The sequence below is a fragment of the Talpa occidentalis genome, unplaced genomic scaffold, assembly GCF_014898055.3.
Source record: "Talpa occidentalis isolate TD23 unplaced genomic scaffold, MPIMG_talOcc4v2.1, whole genome shotgun sequence".
Taxonomy (NCBI): domain Eukaryota; kingdom Metazoa; phylum Chordata; class Mammalia; order Eulipotyphla; family Talpidae; genus Talpa; species Talpa occidentalis.
In genome coordinates, this window is record NW_026555331.1 from 138,496,982 (window position 1) to 138,513,987 (window position 17,006).

At 37.5% G+C, this 17,006-nt stretch overlaps 1 protein-coding gene across 6 annotated transcripts in view; it reads left to right on the top strand.

Annotated features, from left to right (window-relative positions):
- Positions 1–17,006, top strand: part of AHCYL2 (adenosylhomocysteinase like 2) — a 147,081-nt gene that overhangs the window by 10,495 nt on the left and 119,580 nt on the right. For 3 of the 6 annotated variants that reach the window (XM_054692656.1, XM_054692654.1, XM_054692658.1), the window contains exon 1: positions 14,626–14,750. The exons of the other annotated variants lie outside the window; for them this stretch is intronic. The gene's annotated coding sequence lies outside the window, so the exon portion shown is untranslated. Of the gene's footprint in view, positions 1–14,625; positions 14,751–17,006 lie in introns of those variants that run through there. 6 annotated transcript variants of the gene reach the window in all.

Consider the following 17,006-nt stretch of genomic DNA (forward strand, 5'->3'; position numbering starts at 1 on the left):
AATGCTTTTGCCTTCTTTGGGCCTATGCTGAACTGTATTATAGAAGAAGCAACGTCTGGATATTAGTCTAATCTCCCCATACAATGTGAACTTCTTTTACGCAAAAATTATTTACGTGTTTTGTGCTAAACACTGCTAAGTGGCAGGATTATTAAAGCAGTGAAATACCATTCTTGGAGAGGAGAGTTTAGATGCAAAAATAAATAAATACAGTCTAGTTTGATAGGAGCAGTACTGGAAGCAGGAATTGTAGTATGAAGACGTCAGCGTTGAAATTGAGGTGTATCACTATAGGACTTAAGTAATATTCTTGGTTGCCACCCTGGAAAATTGACAGTGTAGCAGAACCTTTTGTGAGGTTTCCATGCTCCATCCTCACATGTCCAGAAATTCAAATTTTTCAATAAACTTCAAAGTCATTCACCTCTTAGGACTGGCTCATTCAGTGCACTCACCAGAGACTCATTTATTTTGTTTGTTTTATTGTTTCTCTCACTCTCTTGGTTTTGCTCTTTTTCTCCCCCAGAGACGAATATTTAAAATGAAACTGTAATTTCTAATTTATGGTGAGATGTATAACACTCAAGCTGACTTGATACATGTGGGGGTCAGTCTGGGGATTCTTTGGAAAATCTGTATGGGAAGCCTAATTATAGTTAGAGGCAGAGGCCTCCCTAGTGGCGCAAGGGGTTAAAACGCAGTACTATGAAGCTATCCACAGCCACTGCAGCACGAGTTCGATCCCCAGCCAGGGAGGTGACCCATATGGCGCAGCAGACCTCTCCTGTCTCGCCCCTTGCCTGCTGTTCCCCTCAATAGTGTATTTCAGTAGATCTGCCTGTTCTGCTCCCCACTCTGTCTCTGGTGAATCCTCTTAGCCCCTCATCTCAGCCCCTGCATCTCTGGTCTGCATCTCAGCTCTTGTATGCATAAATTAATAAATCTTTAAAAATATAATATATAGTTAGAGGCAGTTTATTGAGTTTGGAGATTTAGATCCTTGCTACTCACACTGTTCCATGACTGGAAGCATTGACATCACCTGGGGACTTGTTGGAAATGCACAGCCTCAGGCACATCTTCTGTACTGGTATATGCTCTCCAGAACTTCAGTTTTTTACTCATTCTTGAGTAAAGTTGGATTAGCATTTTTGGGTTTTGTGGAAGGATAGATATTTTTAATAAGTTATAAACCTTGTATTCAAATATTCAGTAAACTCAGAGATAGAAGCACAGATAGGCACAGATACACAAAGACAGACACACAGAGAGATTCCCCACATCCAACAGAACCCCTCACACTGAGACCCTTCCTGCACATACCCACAGAGAGACTCACATTGTCTCCCTAAGGAGTCCCTTATCTGTACCCACAGGTATACCCCACACCCAAAAGCATGGAGAAGCCCACGGAAAATTTCACACATAAAAATACCCAATAAATAATGTTAAAAACTCAGATTTTCATAGGACTAAAGTAGTGTTCTCTAGTTATTTTGAGAAGGAACAGTCTACTCTCTAAGGTACTTTTAACAGAGCCAGAAAATGAAGCAAAAACAGACGGGTTACCATTGGATCTGTATAACAGTGAATACTACAACAAAGCCAGTTTTATTTGAATTCTTTTTACTGGAACTGCTTGTTCCTGGGCATCGTTTTCAGTTTGATGTACTCATCATGTTAAGGTGGAAGATCATTAATTTTTCTCTTAGGAACTTGCATCCTAGATTGCTGATGAGCAGAGTTCCCTGCTCAGTTGCCCTTGTTAGTAGTTAACATCCTCCCTTGATGCTGTCCGAGTCACTTAAAGCTGCCCATGATTGGAAGATCCAGAAACACCCTACCAAAGTGGAGGACTTGTATTGAATCCTCAGTGGGTGTGTATGTCTGAGAATGTACAGCGGAGAGGGATGATTATGTTAAAGGTAGGAAGTAATACAATTTGGGGGCTTTCACCCCCAATTTATGATATAGGTTTGCATAGAGACCTGTGATGAAACTTAAGAATGATTCAGGAATAATTTAGTTGTAAGTGAAAGAATTTAAATCTATACTGATGTGGACAAGGTTGATACATTGATTGTGTTGGTTCATTTTCTTAGTACTTTAGGCAGCCTCTCCTAAGAATACCTTGTTTGGTATTCTTTTGGTATACCTTTTCCCAAACGGAGACTTAATGCATACCGCATGATTGTGCCTAAATATACTTGGAAGTTTCTGTTACACTGAGGGAATTAGGCACCAGAGAGACTTCAGCAGAGTAGTTTCACAAATGTAGGTTCCAAAAAAGAGAGAAATATTTTTCTCTCGCTTGGTGCATGTATATGTGTTTATTTGACCTGTTTAAAAAAATTTGCACCAAGCATCTGGAAGAGTACTGAGAAAATTGTACTCTGCCCAATTTAACAAATGTTAGCATTTTGCAAATTTTTATGTAACTATTTTTTAAAGATATAAAACATGGTAGATAAAATTGGAGAACCCTTTGTATCTCTTTCCTTCTGATCAAAGAGGTAGCTGCTGTCTTCTTTGTATTTATGAATTCCCTTCATGTCTTAATAAATAATGTTAATATTGTCAGCATCAATTGTGTATCAATGAGCAATATATAGGGTTTTTTGTGAGTTATAAATAATTTAAGTGGAATTACAGAGTAGAAATTATTCTGCAGCCTATTTTTTTTTCACTCTTTTGAATTGTAACCAGTCTGATACATGTAGATTTTTTACTTAATTTTAACTACAGTATAGTTCTTCATTGTATGGTATATCCATAGTTTACCCACTCTCCTATTAATTTTTCCCCACTGGAATAAATAATCTTAATCATGTTTTCTTGTGTACATATATGATAGTTTATCTAGGGTATATCCTATAAGCAAGTTGCTTAAACTTTATTAACTTTAATAAACACATGCAGTTTGCAGCAACATGGATGGAGCTAGAAGGGATCATGCTCAGCGAAATAAGTCAGAAAAAGAAAAATACCGGATGGTCTCGCTCATAGCAGGAATTCAGTAAACCTAAATAAAGGACCAGGAAAAAGACTAATTAATACAAAGTAAAAATCAAAATCAACAAGCAACTATAAACCAGAGACACACTACGGGGGGCGGGGGGGAGGAAAGGGGAGAGGAAGGATTAGGGGTACAATTGTATGGAGAATATAACCAAAATGAAAATGCATACATTGTGCAAAAATGAAAAATGATGTAAGAATTATATAAAATAAAATATTAATAAAAAAACTTTATTAACTTTAGCACATACTCCCAATTATAATTACTATTTTCTCAATCTTGTCATAGGCAAAATGATGAAAATAAGTTTCTATGGCATTATTCTGGTCACAAAAACGTCACCAAATTTCTAAGTAAAGGCCCCCAAACACTTCTAACATAGCATTTGTATTCATTCATTTTCCAGCTTGCTTATTCCAATTCAGGGTCTCTGGTGACTGGAGGCTATCCAGGCAACATAGAGTGTGAGGCAGAAGCCAGTCCTGAACAGGATGTCTCTCCGTTGCAGGGGGCCCTCACACACACACCCCCATACTTACTAACACTGGAACAATTTAGACACACCAGTGAACCTCATGTGCACTACTTTGGGATGTGAGCAGAAGCCAGGGAACTGAGTGCAAATCCATACAGATATGGGGAGACCTGCAGACTCCACATAGACAGTGGTACTAACTGGGAATTAATTTTTTTCCCCTCATCAGTGTTATAACAAAACATTATTCAAAGACTTGCTATATTTTGTTTTCAGATGCTGTTGTGAATGGAATTGTTTTCTTAATTTCATTTTCAGATTGTTTATTGCTAGTGTGTAGAGGTACATTGACTTCTTACTGAAGTAATATATACTTAGCATTTATCATTTTAATCACTTCAAAGTATACATACATTGGCATTAAGTACAATTACAGTGTTGTTAACTATCACCAATAGCTACACCCAAAAGTTTTTCATTACATCTGATCAAAACTCTCTGAAGATACATTACATAATATCTTCCCTTTCCCTGTCCTCCTAGTCTCTGGAGACCTCTATTCTACTTTGTCAGTATGAGTTTGCCTGTAGATATCTCATAAAAGTGGGATCATATAATATTTCTTCTTTTGTATCTGGTTTATTTCACTTAGTATAATGTTCTGTCCATATTGTAGCACATACCAGAATTTCACTCCTCTTTAAGGTTGAGTAATATTCTGTTGTATTTATATATCACATTTTGTTTATCCATTTATCTGTCGATGGACACCTGGGTTATTTCTGGTTATCATGAATAATGCTGTTGTGAATGTGTGTTTACAAATACTGTTTAAGTCCTGTTTTGAATTCTTTGGGGTATATGTAGGAGTGGAATTGATACTTGCATATCATTCCTATATCCTCAATTTTGCTAAATTTATTTATTTCTTTAGTAGTTTTTTTAGAGATTCTGTAGGATTTTTACATAGAGAATCTTGTACAAAGATTCTACTTCTTGTTATCCAGTGTATATGCCTTTTTTCCCTTTTGCTGTATTGCACTAAAACCTCCAATACAACACTGAATAGAAATGGTAAGAACTGATATTCTCACCTATGATCTTGAAAAGTATTTCACCATTAGGTATGGTTAGCTGATAGCTGGTAAGACAAATTTCTAATATGTTCTTTGTCTTAATTTTGATTGATTTAAGTAAGGGACTGGATAAATTGATATGAGTTATCACTTGCTTAACATACTTCTCTTAGCAATAAAATTAACAATCCTTGTCTCATAGAATTGAGGTACCCTCATGACATCCTGTAAATTACTACTTTTAGTCAGTCTTTTAATCAGTAGTCTAAATGGGCTCTTCATAGACTACCTGTTCATATTTAAGTCTAGAAAGCTTTGTATTCTTTGATGTTCTTTTAAAATTCACTGCGATTTTTCTTTCTGTGGGGAGATTCTATGATGTTTTCTCTCTAAAGTAAAATACCTTTTTGTGTATGGAAACTACATCTACAACTAATAGATGTCATTTATTTTAGTTCAAACCTGTTTTTTCATCTATTCTCATAAAATCCTCAGGCAACGCTCCTTTTCCTTGATCTTGGGGACATTGATGTTTACATGCTTTACTTGATAAGTCTGTTTGTGATAATTTGATTAAATGTTTTCTCCCTTAAATGGTAAACTCTACAAGGTCAGAGACCATGTCTTTCTTTTTCACTGTATTGTTAACATCTGGCAAATACTAAGGATTTTGAATGAAAGAATGATGAAATCAATATGTTTTTTATGATATGGTATAAAGAAGACTGTTAAGTGTAAATTGGCTTTACTTTAGGATGAATTTAATTTTTTTATTTTTTTAGGATGAATTTTTATTCTTAAGTCCTCAAAGAATTTCAGAGTATAGATTGCTATTTATTTGGCTGAAATAGAAAAATTTTCCAGTTTCCTTTTAGTAATTAGGCCAACTGTTACCCTCCTGTTACTATCTTGTGTATATATGTGTACATTAAAAAAAAAATAGAAATCTGTCTCTTTTCCTTTACAATTTGGTAGAATAAAAATAAATCTGTGCTATGGTTCTGCCAATTAGTAAGAGTATTTTCATGTTATTTCTCAAAGACTTTAGGCCTACATATACATGACTTGGGGGTAATTTTATAGGAACCTGCTTCAATAATAAACTATAAACCTTTGATAAAACCAGTTGCCAGAAAGGAATGGTTGTGAATATCATGTAGGAAGTTGGTATCTTTTTAATAAAATGGCATTTTTCACGCCTAAATCTTTTATGTTGAAGAAGGGTCAACATTTTTTTATTTGTGATTGACTGATTAATAAATATATTCTGATTTAACAGCTTACTTGAGTTGCTTTGAATAAAGAATTCATATTTAACATTTGAGACCTTTTCTCCATTTCTCTCTGCTTTGTTGACCAGGACCTTGTTATAACATGGGCAACTGTTAGACCTTCCTTACTAGGAGTTAAGCTGAACTTTTTGGCTCCCAGGCTTAGTCTCTGTCCTTATGCTTCATTGATATTTCAAATGCCTCGGTGAGCTTATTAAATAAGCCCATATTTTTTTCATCTGTTTTTCTCATGCTTGATATACTGTAGGGGAAGAAAAATTCTTTTCCTGCTTCTCTCCTAGGATCTCTGACTGGGACTTTTCCTCCATGTGTAGGGAGAGCATCTCTCACCTGAGGGTTTCATGACCTGCTTCAGGGGAGAAGAGGCAGTCAGAGTCCTCCCCGAACCTTCCATTTTCTGTATTTCTTCAGCTTAAAATAGTCAGTATGCTAAGGTGCTATATTTGGGGGGGGTAAATATAAACCTTATCATTCCCCCTGTCTGAAACTTTCCCCAAGACATTTCACCGTCCAGAAATAGAGTTGGTTGATTTGTCCCATAAATCATTGAGCCAGTCTCTCAGTACTGGGAAAAAGTCTCACTTCAAGATACAGTTGTATAGGTGGGAGGTAGGGTGCACACCTAAGTGAAGACTCTATATGGTGTGAGCAATGAGGTATGTAAAGGGGCATTTCTACAAAAGCAAAAGAAAATAATTAAGGGTTAGAGAAAACTATAAACTTAGTTTTTGACTCTAGAATACAGTCAGTTAAGATTTCTAGATGTTAGACTGCAGGCATTTTTAGACAGTAAAGTGAATCCAGGCAGTGGCAAGCTGATAAATTTCCTGGTTTGCAGTTTGCATCTTTCTGGTGATGGCATGGGATGTGCCAGTGGACTTTCCGAGTGGCCTACACAATTGCTGGCACAAAGATTGTCTGCACACGATCCATTGTGGTGATTTCTAAAGTTTATATGAAGTTGTTCAGGTTCAGCTTGTAGGACTTTGGGAAAAGAGTATAACTATTTCATTTTGACACCAAGCCAATAAATCTTTTTATGGATAAGCTGTTAGATACAAGAGGTGTCTCCAGAGAGAGTTCAAAAGATGTAGGGTCCTGCTTCTCCAGCTCCCATCATCCACTCCAATCTAGAGTTACTTCTAAAGATAGTCTAAGACAAGCCAACAGCCAGTATCATTCTCAATGGTGAAAAGCTGAAAGCAATTCCATTAAGATCTGGAACAAGACAAGGATGTCCACTCTCACCACTGCTTTTCAATATAATACTGGAAGTCCTAGCCAGAGCAATAAGACAAGAGAAAGACATCCAAGGAATCCAAATAGGAAAAGAAGAAGTCAAACTATCACTATTTGCAGATGATATGATAATATACATAGAGAACCCCAAAATCTCCACAGAAAAACTAATTCAACTCATCAGTCAGTTCAGTAAAGTGGCAGGATACAAAATCAACACGCAAAAGTCAGTAGCCTTCCTATACACAAACAATAAATCTGAAGAAGAAGAAATCAAAAAAACCACCCCTTTTATTATTGAAACAAAAAAAATCAAATATTTGGGAATAAATCTAACAAAAGAGGTAAAGGACCTATACAAAGAAAACTATAAAACACTGTTAAAAGAAATAGAAGAAGACACAAAGAAATGGAAAGACATCCCCTGCTCATGGATTGGAAGAATAAACATTATTAAAATGGCCATCCTACCAAAAGCAATATACAGATTCAATGCTATTCCAATCAAAATCTCAATGGCATTCTTCAAAGAAATAGAACAATTATTGATGAAATTCATATGGAATCACCAAAAACCCCGAATAGCCAAAGCTCTACTGAAAAAAAAAGAAGGAAATGGAGGCATCACACTCCCAGACTTCAAACTCTACTACAAAGCCATAATCATCAAAACTGCATGGTATTGGAACAAGAACAGACATACAGACCAATGGAATGGAATAGAAAATCCAGAAATAAACCCACAGATTTATGGTCAACTAATCTTTGACAAAGGAGCAAAGACTATGCATTGGAGCAAAGAAAGTTTGTTCAATAAATGGTGCTGGGAAAACTGGGTCGCTACATGCAAAAGAATGAAGCTTGACCACTACCTCACACCATACACAAAAATCAACTCAAAATGGATTAAAGATCTAGACATAAGACCTGAAACCATAAAATACATTGAAGGAAATATAGGCGAAACACTATGGGATTTGCACATCAAAGACATCTTTACAGACACATCACCCAAAGCAGTGATAGTGAAGGCAAAGATAAACAGCTGGGACTACATCAAATTAAAGAGCTTCTGCACAGCAAAAGAGACAATAACAAAAACAAAGAGAAACCCCACCAACTGGGAGAACATTTTTGCACCCAACACTAATGATAAAGGACTGATCACAAAAATCTGCAAAGAGCTGATGAGACTCAGCAACAACAAAGAAAATAATCCAGTCAAAAAATGGGCAGAAGAGCTAAAAAGAAACTTCTCTGAAGAGGAAAGGCAAATGGCCAACAGACATATGAAAAAATGTTCACTCAAAACTACCATGAGATACCATCTCACACCAGTGAGAATGGCACATATTAAAAAAACTAGCAACAACAAATGTTGGCGAGGGTGTGGAGAAAAAGGAACTCTTCTGCACTGTTGGTGGGAGTGCAAACTGGTCCAACCACTATGGAGAGCTGTATGGAGATTTCTGGACCTACTAAACATAGAGCTTCCATATGATCCAGCAATTCCACTCCTAGGTATTTACCCAAAGGACACAGAAACATCCATTCCAAAGAGCACCTGCACCCCTATGTTTATAGCAGCACTGTTTACAATAGCTAAGCTTTGGAAACAACCCAAATGCCCAAAAATAGATGACTGGATCAAGAAGATGTGGTACATATATACCATGGAATATTACTCAGCATTCAAAAAAGATAAACACATGCAATTTGCAGCAACATGGATGGCGCTGGAAGGGATCATGCTCAGCGAAATAAGCCAAAAAGAAAAAGAAAAATACCGGATGGTCTCACTCATAGCAGGAATCTAGAAAACTTAAATAAGGGACCAGGAAAATGAATATAAGAAAGTGAAAATCAAAATCAACAAAAAACTATGAACCAGAGACACTTTTTGGGGGGTGGGGGGCGGGAGGGGAAGGATTGGGGTCAGAATGGGGCGTTTGCAATTGTATGGGGGAATATAAAAATAAAATTTAATATTAAAAAAAAATAAAATAAAAAAAAAATATAGTCTAAGAAAGTAAAGGACTTTGATGTCTTCATAGATGGTGTAAAGAACCTTCTTATGACAAAGGAGACATAAATGACAAAAATATAGGAAAACAATGGCTGTTTTTTGGAGGCTAAGGATCAATAACTAATGGATAGTCAAAACTAAATCAATGGGTGATTATAAAATGAATTATTATAGATGAATCTAAAATGAATTATTATAAATGTCTTTGTCTTTTGAGTCTGAATTTGGAAAAGAAGGGGCAAAGAGCAGCTCGCTTTCCTCTCTCCACCAGACTACAGACAGAAATTTGGGAGGCTGGGCCTCCCTGGTGGCACAAGGGGTTAATTCGCAGCACTATGAAGCAATCCACAGCCACTGCAGCATGAGTTTGATCCTCAGCTGGGGAGGTGATCCACATGGCGCAGCAGACCTTTCCTGTCTCACCAGCTGCTCCCTTCAGCAGTGTATATCAGTCAATCCACCTGCTCTGTTCCCCACTCTGGTGAATCCTCTCATCCCTTCCCCCCTGGCATATATCCCAGCTCTTGTATGCATAAAAAAAAGAGGGCCTCCCTGGTGACACGGGGGTTGAGCGTTGCGCTGTGAAGCTGTCCACAGCCTCTGCAGTGCGGGTTCGATTACTGGCCGGCCAGAGAGAAACCTACATGGCATGGCAGACCTCTCCGGCCTCACCCGCTGCTCCCCTCAGCAGTGTCTTTGGTCCGTCTGCCTGTTCTGCTTCTCGCCCTGTCTCTGGTGAATTCTCTCACCCTCCCACACCTCTGACCTGTACCCCAGTTCTTGTATAAATAAATATTTTTTTTTTTAAAAAAAGAAATTCAGGAGGTTGATTTTGGGAAGACTTCATAAAGAAATAAAAACCCAAAGAAATGCTTGAGCCTGTTTGTTTTTACATGTGTTTTGAAGAGTAGAAAGTCTTAAGGGTATGAGCTAAATCTGGGAGAAACCTGACAAGGCCTTCCTTAGCTATTCATTATGCCAGTGTGCCATATTTTGGGGTATCATGTATTGAAGCCAGTCAGTACATGCTGATAACTCACATAGCCTGATAATAATGATACCCAGAAATGGTTATTACTAGTTTGAATACACCCTGGATACAATACAATCTGCAGAGCTAATCCAAAATTCTTTTCCTGTGGTAGTGTCCCTGAATTATCATAGTGGTTTATAAATTTTATAATCTTTGGGGTCTTTTGTGTATCTGAGAAGTCATTGAATGGGGGTTTTTTCCTTCCTTCCTATACTCTCTTCTGTTTGGTTAGCTGACTGATTTTTTGTTCACTAGGTATTTGGCTCACTTTTGGTGGATCTTTCACAATTTAATACTAGCATATATAGATGTTTAATCAATGTTTGTGATTATAGAACTGAGCCCCAGTCATGAATCATTGATTTATAACATAATTCCCTCCATTCATCTTCTGTCCTGTAACCCCTAATGCATGACACACAAAGAAACATTAGTATTATCTTTTCAGCTCTTGTATATATTGCACCCTTGGTTAGATTTTCTGTCAGATGGCTAATAATTAAGCCATTGGAAAGAGCCCAAAGATTTCAGATTCTCTGGCTAGACAGTAACAACAGAGTGTAGTATACAGCAACATGATGATACTTGTCAATTCTAAAATATCACTGTTTTATTCAAGAACCTCAGAATAAACCAATTAAGACTCTTTTGGCCTAAAGGAGATTTTACAATTATATTTACTCTTTTTCTCCACAATTGTTCCTTAAATATGTAGCAGAGATCACGCTAAGTATGTATCTCCATAAAGACTTAGAGACTCAGCAAGAGGACTGTTGGCTTAAAGGGAGCAACAATAATGATAGGTATTTTGGTACTCACAGTCAGACTCCTGAAATCTCTGTCTCAATATTGGGAAGAAAAAGAAAAGTGTCCTGGGAAGCTTGGGACCTTGTCAAGACGTAGCAGAGTATGAAAGAATACTATCTGTAGAGAATTTATAAATATGAATTAGTACTTACAATAGCACTGTGGTAAGCAATTGTAGTTTACTAATGGAAAGGCCAAATAAAATGAAATTCAATAATTGTTTTTTAAATGCCAACAAGCACTCTACTTAGTGCTTGTCCAAAGCTTGAGAGCAGACAGCTTGTAAATGCAAACCCATGCTGCATTTTGGCAAGACATCATCGCAGTTTTTATCTCTGTAAATAAAGTAATTGCAGAGTTACAAGATTACAATAAAAAAATATTCTTGAGTAGAGATTAGAATGCAAGTGTTTCAAAATGTACTTGCTTCAGGGTATTATATATTTTCATAGGGGTAAGAAGTCAGAATTAGGAAAACATGGTTTATAGTTGTATCTTTTCTGCTTAAATATTACAATTTAGTCAAGTCAAACACAAGATAAAAAACTGAACTTGAATTTTTGTTCTGTAATACTTAAACCCAGTGCCTATTTGACAAAATCATGATGTGAGCTCTTGGTTCAAGTATTACAGAATAAGAACTCAAGTTCAGCTTTTTACCTTATATCTGAAGTGTTAGTGTAACATCTAAATGAAGATGTCTTGTATATAGAATTGGAATCAGAGTGGAAATTGGAGGAGGATGTCAAGAAATAGCTATGGAAGTTACCAGAAAGGTCCTGATCATGCTAGTAGCTATACTTAGAAGGGGTGTAAGGGAGAACAAAGATGGGTAATGAGAGAACAGTGGGTACAAAGCACCATTAGTGGACAGAAAGAAGAAAAGATCTTGGCAGAATTACATTATTATCCTATAAGGATAATAGATTGACATAATTTTACCTTCATTAGCTCTTTTTGTACTTTATTTTTTTTAAAGATTTATTTATTTATGCATACAAGACCTGGGGTACAGGCCAGAGATGTGTGAGGTGAGAGGATTCACCAGAGACAGAGTGGGGAGCAGAACAGGCAGATTTACTGAAATACACTGTTGAGGGGAGCAGCGGGCGAGACAAGAGAGGTCTGCTGAGCCATGTAGGTTGCTCCCTGGCCAGCCCTGGGTGGAACTGGTGCTGCTGAGGCTGCGGATTGCTTCATAGTGCAGTGCTGAACCCTTTGCGCCACCAGGGAGGCCCCGCTCTTTTATACTTTAAAATCTAGTAAAATCCATCATTTTATTTAATACTGAAATAGAATTTGATGTAATTTAAGTGACTTCTTATGTTAGTATCAGGGAAGCTATTACTGATTTTTGTTTTCTGAAAGAAAAATCCTACATACTTAACATTTAGTTGTTTTGTGCTTGATTGATACGTTAATTTTTTTTTTAAAAAATATTTATTTATTTATTTATTTATACATGCAGTGGGTACAGTCAGAAGCGCGGGAGGGTGAGAGAATTCACCAGAGCCAGAGCGGGGAGCAGAGCAGGCAGAAGGACCGAAGTACACTGCTGAGGGGAGCAGTGGGCGGCAGGAGAGGTCTGCGCGCCATGTGGAACCCTCGCCGGCGGCCTGGGATCGAACCGGTGTTGCAGAGGCTGCAGGCAGCTTCGCAGCCCAGCACTCAACCGCTGTGCCACCAGGGGAGGCCCTATACGTTAATTTTTTTCAGAGAAATAGTAATTTTGTTGAAACCCAATCCCAGGTGTCTTAATTTTCTATCTGGATTTCTTTGTTGTACCCTAAGATTCTAGAGTATTGATCAAAAACATGATTGTAATCTGACTCCCCTTATTTTATGTATGAAAAAAAGTGTTCCAAAGAGATGAAGCTGTACCTCCAAAGCCTCCCCCAAAGTAGAAAGAAGACAAACTTTAGAATCCTCAGACAGGAACAGAAATGGCTCTGAAGTGGATACAAAATGAATTTCTTAATGTCTGTGCGATGGGTAAAGCTTGGTCACTTTTTGAGAGACACACTTTTCAAAAAATGACATTTGCTGTTTGGTATTGTTTTCATAATACCATGGCTAGTGGAAGCCTTGGCTGGTTGGAGCATCAGAGTAGAATAGGGGACTTGATCAGGTAAAAGCAGGGGAGGAAGTCCTTGACTTCATATTTGTGACATAGTGACAGCTAATAGGAAAAGCAAAAAGAGGCAAAGACTAGCTGACAAGGATGAGATGGTATAGGAGAAAAATGATCTCAAGTGCCTAGTCCGGTGCCTGGCACATAGTGGCGGCTCAGTTATGCTAGTTCCTTGTAGAAATGTAGATTGAACTAGTCATTTTGGAGATTGGTACTTAATCAGATTATGTATTATATATTCCTCATGATCCAGTAATTCTTTCCTAGATACATATCTGAAAGAAATTATCGCAAAATTTGAGTATTGGTCATTATTAAAGTGTCGTTTATGTTTATGGAAATCAGCATTGCCCAGATTCTTTTTCCAGTGTTCGGTAAATGTGATAGATTTATAACAGAGTATTATCTAGCAGTTTGAAGCATTGGAGTAGATGTGCAGATGGCAATGTGATAGTTCTTAAAAAACATAATGCTGAATAAAAATAGAAAGGACAGACTGAGGTATTTCACACAGAAACATTTATATACATTTTTAAAATGTATGTAAGTAAAACATTACAACGTGTCTAAGAAAACATGTAAATACTTAAATATATTACAGTGGGTGCTGACATTGAAGGGTGATGGAAACAAGAATAAAAGAATAAACACTATAAAAATGTGTAAATATGAAGCTTGTTTCTGCAGTGAGGATATCTTTAAAGTACCCCCTAGTTGACTATCTACTGTACATTATTTGGTGTTATCTAAAGACTGTATTTCCCACCGTTGCTACCTTTGAGAGTAAAATTTCTCATAACAAATTACCAGTGGAACCTAATTTTTTTGTTAATCTAATTATACTTAAAGTGCATGTTTGGGGTTCATGGTTCTGAAATCCTGCTCCTTTTTTGCCTTTAATTTGTCTTTTTTTATTTTTTCTGTTATTCCGTTCTATCTGGGTATTGCTTTAATACAGGCTATACTAAACTCATCATTTATGTCTGGTTTAGGTACTACTTATATAGCCAGCACTGAGTTCTAGGGCAAGGTGGGGTAATCAGGTCGCTTCAGGGACATTGCAGGCATGGACTTGGGAATTAAAGAAGCTTCAGAGATAAGTCCAACAAGGGGAATAAGGGAAGATTCAGAGATAAGGGCAACAAATTCCGAAGGGAGCCAGTCAAACACCCCAGGACTAGGGGCAACAGGGGCAAGAGGACATTCCAGGTCAAGGATGATAAAAGAAAAATATGCTAAAAGATAAGGGATGTGATGCAGGAAGATCCCAAGTATAGTAGCAGATTAAGTGAGACCACCGAAAACAAACCAATCCCAGAGAGACTGATGGGACTTTAGAATAATGAGGGAAAGAAAGTATATATTCCTGAAGCAAGACCCCAGAATGGCGCCTTTGACCTCCCAGGTACTTTATATATGGGAGTCTGCTCTTTGTCCTTTTTTCCTGAATAAACTTTTCTTTACTCTTTCAAACAAAATTTGCTTCTCTCTGCTTACTTATTTGAAACGTCTGTGAATTCCTTTTTATGACTTCATGAGACAAGAACTCGTGTGATTACCAGGGTGAAAATCAGCAGCAGCAGCTATGATCACGGTAACAGCGCATACCGGCATCAGCACTATATGTTGTTATTAGAAGATAATACTTGGTGGTGAGTTATATGAGAATCTTTTTCAATGTCTTTTTAGATAATGACCTTTTTTGATTAAAGCAAGCAAAAAATTTTGAATAGAGCAATATACTTTTGATCCACTGTCTTTAATAAAATTTGTTATTTATCTGGCTTTTTGAACAGAAGCCTCTGATAAAAGTAAATAAAAATACTCCTAGTGGGTCTTCAGAGGTAACAGTAAGAACTTGGATAGAACAGAATATAGAAAACAACAGCCCCTCCCCCGCAACTTTCTTCAATTTCTGTTGCTAGACACTATTCTCCTTTTGTCGTTCATAAACTTTTGAGTGTCCTGAGTTTTGAGTTAGCTCAGTTGACGTTTTTGGTGGTTTAACATGTACCACCCAGGCTGGTACTCCAGATTAGCAACTGGAAAAAGGAGCTATGATGGAATTAAAGTAACCTTGGCAACCATTATAATGTAAATGAGCTTCCTTGGGAAGGAAGTTGAGAGCGTGGGCACTTATTAGGGTATTCCTTTATCACTTTTACAACTAGAATTGACTAGCATTTTGCTCTTTTAAACTCCTGGTGTAGCTGCTCCTTGAACCCACTGAGTCCTCTCCCACTCCAGTCTTCTTTCAATTTTCTGAGAAGCTTACCATATTTTAATATGTATATAAAAGAAAATGAATCTGATACTTGTCTTCTTCATGCAGATGAAGACCTCTTTTTCCTTTACTAACATTGCCTCTTTCTCACTATTATCTGGCACTCTTATTGCTGCAGCTCTGCACCAAATCTCTGATGCACAAAGAAAGCCCCTTGGGTTTCCGGAGGAACCGTGTGATATACTTCTAGTCTACATCATGGCCATGATTTGGTTTATGCTAGAACTGCTAGTGCCACAGCTACATATGCAGCAGGAAAGATTGGTTTCAGATCTTCATTTTTAGTTTCCACTTTGAAGCTTTGAGAAATAAAAATTTCTATGTATTTTAGGATTTTAACACAGGCTTACTCTTTATGGATTTAGAGATTAGGTGACTGAAAGGGAGTAATAAAAGTGAAACCAAAGTCTTACCTAGCTGGCGTTGAGTTGCTAAATTCAGCACTGCACTTGTTTTCTACCTCCCTAAAGAGTCCAGTGGTTTTAACTGAATCTGAGTGAAAAACTTAGGGTTCTTACTCAGAGTCAGCCACTCTCTTGCTGTTGGTGCTAAGCAAAAACTTTTCATTGGCCTCAGTTTCCTCTTTTTAAAAGAAGAGTGAAAGTAATTATTCTTTCCATTGTGGAGAAATATTTACAAAAAGGACTAAAATATAATTAGTGGTATGGATAGGAATATCATGTTGTATAAGACAGAAAAACTAAATTTTAGGATAATGTGCCTCAGTGTACATAGCTTGCTTCAGTTAAGGGTTTTAAAATGTTTTTACCTTGATTTTTATGTTTCTTTCCTTCAACCTTACCCTTTTGTTGAGTTGTCATTCATGTCACATTCACATACCCCTGCATAACAACTGTCTTTGTTCACTCAGCCATCAACAAACTAGTTGATCTTGAACTTCAAACATTTGAGTATTATATGCAAAATTTGAAACTGTGTGCATGGGAATAAATATAAAACATATAAAAGAATAATTCCTGCTTTTCAAAATAACAGTCATTCTGTTATGGTACCACCGAGGAGGGCTACCCGGGGATCCCAATCTGTTAAGGAGTGCACACTCTAAAAGGGGCCCAGCTATCTGTACACACAAAGGAAGCATACTCTTAGTGTGAGAGATTTTTAATAGCACTGATGTACAGAGAGAGAGAAAGAGGAACAGAGAGAAGAATGGATTTCAAATAATAGTCTCCCTTTAAAACTCCCCAAATTACCCATTCCCTCATGGGCAAATGCCCAGACAAATAGACATGAAATGGGGCTGCTGAGGCCTGAAAACCTCCCACAAGTCTAAGGTACCACAGTACTGTGACAGTACCACAGGAAAAGGGTTAGGCAGTTCCCAGGGATCTAGGACAGAGGAGAGACTCAAAGCTCAAATATACCACATAATCCAACATGAAGTCAAGATAACAGCTGCCATTGTCTCTGCCAAAGAGTGGGAGCAGCCTCCTCAAGTGTCTGGTACCCACATCTCTTCGAGGTATCTCTAAGTCTCTACATGTCTCCTCCAACCGTCATTGTTCCACCTCCCTTTATATTCGCCTTGCCCCTTCCCAGTTACTCCCCATCAGGAAATCTGGTTCATGGCAAACTGGGACTTATAGTCCAGGGTGGCTACATG